This window comes from Zonotrichia leucophrys, chromosome 5, assembly GCF_028769735.1.
Source record: "Zonotrichia leucophrys gambelii isolate GWCS_2022_RI chromosome 5, RI_Zleu_2.0, whole genome shotgun sequence".
Lineage (NCBI taxonomy): Eukaryota > Metazoa > Chordata > Aves > Passeriformes > Passerellidae > Zonotrichia > Zonotrichia leucophrys.
Window position 1 is genome coordinate 2,531,609 of NC_088175.1, and position 6,657 is coordinate 2,538,265.

The 6,657-nt window shown below is 46.8% G+C and overlaps 1 long non-coding RNA gene across 1 annotated transcript; it reads left to right on the forward strand.

Annotated features, from left to right (window-relative positions):
- Positions 1-381: 381 nt before the first annotated feature.
- Positions 382-3,383, forward strand: LOC135448832 (uncharacterized). The gene is made up of 3 exons (XR_010440591.1): positions 382-691; positions 782-838; positions 2,951-3,383. It is a non-coding gene; the product is annotated as an uncharacterized LOC135448832 (long non-coding RNA).
- The last annotated feature ends 3,274 nt before the right edge of the window (positions 3,384-6,657 follow it).

Here is a 6,657-nt window from a genome sequence, read left to right on the forward strand (position 1 = left end):
AATTATGCATCTGACTCCAGGTTCTTAGAAGGCTAATTTATTATTTTATGATACTACATTATATTAAAGAATAATAAACGATACTAAATTATACGAAAGAATTCAGAAAGGATACTTACAGAAGGTAAAAGATAATAATGAAAAAAGATAATAATGAAAAACTCATGACTCCTTCCAGAGCCCTGACACAGCTTGGCCCTGATTGGCCATTGAGTGAAAACAACTCACAGCAGAATCCAATGAAACAATCACCTGTGGGTAAACAATCTCCAAATACATTCCACATGAGCAAAACAGAAGAGAAGCAACGAGATAATATTGTTTTCCTTTTTCTCTAAGGCTTATCAGTTTCACTGGAGGGAAATCTTGGGCAAGGGGATTTTTCAAGAAAGTATGATGGTGACACTGTGCTGACTGCAGCGCTGCAGGGAGCAGAGCTCACACAGACCCTGCCATGGTCTGGGTGCTGAAGCATTTTGGGCTGGCTCCACTTCTCTGCCAGGAATGGGGATGGGGATGCACAGGGCAGTGGCTCCTCCCTTCAGCCTTCAGCCCCATCTGACCCCGCAGGGAGAGCTGAAATTCAGTGTCCTGCTGTCCATTGGGAAGAAACCATGAGAAAACAGCAGTGCTGCGAGTCAGAAAGGAGTCTGTTTACATCTTGGTAGAGTGGATGAAAGCACCCAACCAGGCCTGTTTATTTTAGCAAATGTTTTATGGATCGTCCGGAATTTTCATTAAAGTGTTATTTTAAAATTTGCTTCTCCTCTTTCTGAATTAGGAGATAGTGGAAAGCCAAGGAGGCCCTCCTGAGACCTGGTGTGGAGTGTCTAACAAGGTAATTAACCCACGTTTTCTAAGAAACTGTACTTCAGGTCTCGCAACTTCAAAGAAAACCCCACTGTATCCCTGGCTGCAGGGTGTCCGTGTTTTGCTGACATTTGATGCAAAGGGGATTCATTCTCCCACATCCAAGCTGAAATTCCCCAGATACTAATCAGTGATCTCACATTTTCAGCTTGAAATGATTTGTGTGAAAGCCATTAGACGATAGGAAGTGGGGTCTATGAGAGAGTTCTCACTCAGCCTTTCCAAAGAGGAAGTAATTTTTTTTTTGCATTCCTTGCCTGGTGACATAAAAGATTTTTGCCCCCAAATTTTAAGCAGTAGAGGGAACTGCACCACTAACACTGCTTCAGCAGTGTTAGAAACAAAATCTGGCTGTTGAGTGTTTGTGTGTTGTCTTAGACCTGAGGTTCCATGCTGAGATATCTTCTTTAGTGGAAATTAAATAACATACAGTTGCCCCTGTCTACAAGGCTCATTACTGTCTGTCAGTTCTGACCATTATATCCACTTAAAGTACCACAGGGAGAGCATATTGGGATTCTTCTGATATACTATTCCTCCAAAAGTCAATCAAAAACCAATCTAGTGCACTTAAGGCTTTTACTGCTTTGCTGAAGACAATCTCCCGGTATCGGCTAATCTGCACAGCCTGCTCCGATAGCACAAAGATTTTTGAGGCCGTGTGAGAAGAGATTACCTACCTGTTTGTAAATGAGAATAATGGCTCACTTTCCCGGGGCTCTGGGTGTGCCCTCAGAGGTGACAAACGCAATTACTGCTCCTTCTGCAGCCGCAAGAGGGGAAAAACCCAAGTGCAACGTGTTTGGAGCGTGCCATAAATTCAGCAGAAAGGGACCCATCAGTGGGATCAGCTGGTCAGGAGGGTGAGCAGCAGGCCCTGGAGCTGAGTTATTTCCCCGAGCTGCTGGGATGTGAGGCAGCCTCCAGCGTGGGAGGGGAAGGGTTTGTTTGCAGAGCAGCTCACAGTCCCAAAGGGAATCCTTTGCTCTGCACTCAGGGCAGGGAAACAGGGAATTGGAAGGAGTAGGGTGCATGGAGAGAGACAGCCTGCCAGAGCAAGGGGTCAGACTTGAGTGATGCTTCCTGCAGATGGAGGGAGAGATGGACAGAGGGACAGGCACAGCACTGTCTGGTTAGAGCGCCAGAAGAGTTCAGAAAAGATTGTGTCCCTATTGAGGGTCTGTGAACTTCTGGGACACTTCTCAGGGGTGGAGGGGAAACCAAGGAACAAAACAATCCAGCAATTAGCACAGATGGTTCAGAGGAAACCAAAGAAGAGAGCAGAGGAATCCTTCTCCCTGTCCTGCTCTAGTGAAAACTGTGTCCCTTTGCTCCCCCAATTTTAAAGAAAGCTTCACATCTACGTTTTTCAAGACATACAGTGTCCCTGAGGGATGTGTACTGGAAATTAGCATCAGTCTGGCTTCCAGATCACACAGAATGCCTCCATAGATCCTCTCACCACCAGGTATTCCAGGTATTCCAGCAGTACTGGTGCTCTCACTCACCCTGAGAGGCTCAATGCCTTTGAGGAGAGACAGCCCATGCTCTGTTCCTTTCCTGGTCCAACCCTCTCATAAAGCCAGGGCTCTCCTCCTGTGCCAAAACTCCCAACTGAAGCATCAATTTATGCACATTTCATGCATAACTGAGGTATCCTCTGCACAGCTGTTCAGAGCTGTACACAGTTGTACAGTTGTGCATCTGAACAAAGGCAGATTTCTCCAAGGATAGCTGGTACAGAGACAGAGGAGTGCAGTCGTGGGGCTTAGGACAGCCTGAACACCAGCATTCTATGGGTGTGCCAGCAGTGTGTGGTCTTTTGGTTGTTAGAAATGACTGGTGTCCTTCACAAACTCCTTCAGGGGTTTAGGTATGCTCCTCCCTGCCACAGAAAGACATTTCTTCCTTCCCTGAGCTCTGTTCTGACCATTTTCATGCCAGGGTGTGCATGTGCTCTGTTAGCACATTTAGTGGTGCTTGAATGTGTTAGGGAGCTGGACACTTGCTGTGATGTTGCAGGGCCCCATTTTTAATATCCAGGCTTTAATCTCCCAGTTTCTTTTTCTCTTTCCCTTAGATGAACCTGGAATCACCCTCTATTAACTCAGGGTGGAGTTTCCTTGCCATAGGGATTTTTCTAGAGGGCAGAAAGGCACAGAACAAATGCAGTGTCACCTGAGGTTAAACTGCTCCAGAGCTGCCTTCAGAGTCCTTCCCTCATTGTGGCAGGGATGGGCTGCATGACACCACAGAATACTTTGGGACCAGAGAGGGATGGACTCATCTCACCTGCTCCGTGCTTTCCTAAGAGGTTTTTTGAGTAACAGTTCCTATTTTTCATGATTTAACTATCAGTCTGAACATTAGGCCATTTATTTCTCTAATTCCATTCTAGCCATACTCTTGTAAAACCTCACACTCCGCATTACAAAATGTTAAATAAACAGACTTTTGTCACACTTCTGTGTGATGCTATTATGGAAGCACAATAAAGAGATCAATGTATTCCAGGTGGTTCAGTGATGAATGTGGCTCCTCATTTGAGTAACAGCTCTCAGGCCCTGCGGAGTTTTCCCTTCCAGCTGTGTGCCCTGGAAGCACCAGGGCAGCAGCAGCCCTGGCAGAGAGAGCAGGTGAGCAGATGCAGCCCAGGCTGCACTCCCAGCTCATCGCCTTCGCAGAGGAAACAGAGCAGCCGAGGTTCCTCCCCAGCCTGGAGGGAAGTGTCTGTGTCTGCAGCTGGCAGAGGGGGAGACTGATCACTCCTGTCCTGCTGATTACTCAAAAGCAGAGGCTGGCTTTCTAAGATTGTGATTTTGGGTGTCCCCGCACAGACACCGCGCCTGACAGCATGGCAGGGTTTGATGTGTTTATCCACAGCTCCCTGGGACGTACAGGAGTGTGCTCCTCTCTTCTCCTCCTGTTTTATGGATGAGGAGTGGAGCAGGGATGCTAAAGCTCAGCCTGACTGTCTTGACAGCAGCCATCAAAGAATTCCACAGTGGAGGAAGGAGCCTGTCACTGAGTATTTCTGCTCCGTGCAGAGAAGCCCTGCAGCACTGGCCAAAGGGCCTCAGAGGGCACCAGGAAAGGCTCCATCTGGCTCTGGGCAAGCATCTCCCTGCTCAGAGGTCACCCACCTGGAGTTCATGTCCCAGGTGTGACGGTGTTCACAGGGGTCTGAGGTTGAGGGAAGAGATGAGGATCTGACTCCGTGTTTCAGAAGGCTTGATTCATTATTTTATGATATATATTACATTAAAACTATACTAAAAGAATAGAAGAAAGGATTTCCTCAGAAGGCTGGCTAAGAATAGAATAGGAAAGAATGAGAACAAAGGTTTGTGGCTTGGGCTCTCTGTCTGAGCCAGCTGACTGTGATTGGCCATTAATTAGAAACAACCAACAAGGGCTAATCACAGATCCACCTGTTGCATTCCACAGCAGCAGATAATCAATGTTTACATTTTGTTCCTGAGGCCTCTCAGCTTCTCAGGAGGAAGAATCCTGAGGAAAGGATTTTTCATAAAAGAGGTCTGTGACACAGGTGCTCCCGTCCTGGTCCCTCCACCTGGGGTAGACCATGACCTCCTTACCTCCTTTCTGCCACCTTCAGCACATTCTGCAGGGGACAGTGATGCCCCTGCTCTGAGCAGGATGCAGGTTCAGCTGCGGTAAAAGCTTAACGAGGCTGAACTGGGTGCTCACATGTTGGGTTTGAACTGCTAAAGCCTGCATTTGCAGTTGAAAACTCAAATAGTGTAAAAATTGTAAAGTGACTCATAGAATGACTAACATGACATCTGTGTAGACTTCAGGAGACATTTTCTACCCTTTTCATACCCAATCACAGATTAATTCATCAGTTTGATAAAATAAAAAGTAATTAATATATTTCTGTCATGTAATCCTTCCAGTCAGGATGATAAAATATTCACAAGAGAGGTGGCTTGGAAACATGAATTTGATGAAGATGATTTAAAAAGAAAGAAACTTTAATTAAAGTCTAGAAAGGTCATTGAGTCCTACCATCAGATAATGGTGAAATTATAAAACAGATGGCAAATGTCCCCAAGAAGAAGAGAAGCAGTGGTCTGGAAAAAAAGAAAGAGCTACTGCTAACAAAGTAAAACTCAACTCAGCACTGGCATTGCTTTAACAGCCTGGAGAAACAGGAAGAGGTGGCCAGACAATCTGGACTTGTACTCGACTTTTTGACTGCTATTAAAAATATTTAACTTTTGGAGAAGGATGCTGTATTTAGATTTGTCTCAGCCATTTCACTGATCTCCTTTTTTCTGATGCACTGTGGCAGAGGAGGGTCCTCAGGTGTCTGCAGAGAGAGCAAACCTGAACTGATTTGAAACCTCATTCCAGAGGAAAGGTAAAGGTGAGGACCCACAGACCCAGATAGTCTTAGACAACTGTTCAGAGCTGAAGCTTGGGGTTGAAAGGTCCCATTGGCAACAGATACCTGTGTGTCTTAATCCCACTGCTGGATGAGCTGTGTGTGCTTGGAAGGGCTGTGGGCTGGGCCATGGCAGGGTTATCCCAGGGGCACTCAGACCAGGGCATGACACCTCAAACTAATCTTCCCCTCTAACCACAAACCTTTGCTTTTTTGGAAGATTATGGGCTGAGACAAGAATAGGAAAGTCAAGCAGATGAAGAAGCCCTAAGACCACAGTGAATGCATATTTTTTGGCTGAAAAAGCAGAGATATCCAGCTTGCCCCATGCCTTAGATGTTATCTGGCATGTTGTAGGACTGTGTGACCTGGTGTAATGCAATACTTTTCGGGAGGAATTGTGTAATGTATGTGGCAACATGGTGCTATGAAGGTCTTATGTGCCTTCTGTCTTTGAGGGAAATAAGGAGGTTTCAAAAAAACCAGAAAATTTGAGTATTTTATTCACTGTGTGATTACTCTTACATGAAGTGTGGGCTGCTGCTTCCCTAGAAATCCCGCTGCTGCTCCCAGAGCCTTGCTAGGCTCTCAGCATCAGGGAAGGCCAGGCTCAGGGTTGCTCATGCAACCCTAATTCCCCATGATATCATCTTCACTTACTCTGTCACAACCTATTTCTTCCACTGAAGCCTGTCTTAGCTGAGGAGAGGTGGTGCTCACTTACTGAGCAGCTCTTGCAGACACTTGGCTCCTGATTGCTCCACACACAGCCCCAGGCATGAGCTCCTGCTGGCTTTGAGCTTCCTTGGGTTTTCCTTGTGCCTGTTGCTGCCAGGTGAGCAATGGGGGGATGGAGAGATGCTGGGAGGTTTGCAAGGAGGCTGCAGTGCACCTGAACTGTCAGAGGACTTCACTTGCCACAGCTCCCTCTGTCCTGTGGTGCCCAAGAGGGTTCAGCCCTCATCCCCAGCAGACCTCTGGGCACTGAGCTGTGCTGAGCACATCCCCAGTGGTGATCACACCACGATCCCAGCTAGAACAAATGGATTTCTCCTCTCCTCCCAGCCTTCTAACCTTAGATAGACCTCTGGGGACTGAGCTGTGCTGAGCACATCCCCAGTGGTCATCACACCACGATCCCAGCTAGAGCAAATGGATTTCTCTTCTCCTCCCAGCTTTCTAACCTTGCAGACAGAGGAGGCAGTAAATGCTCTTCTTGGCTGGCTGGCATTGACTCAGTGCTCAGACACCTTTGTTCTGGTGAGCAATGCTGTTCTGGAGGAAATGTCAAGTGGCTGTGTAATAAAAGATGCCAACAAAATATATATACCCCAAACAGTATTCCCAGGGTCTCATGCTTCACAAACAGAACTGTA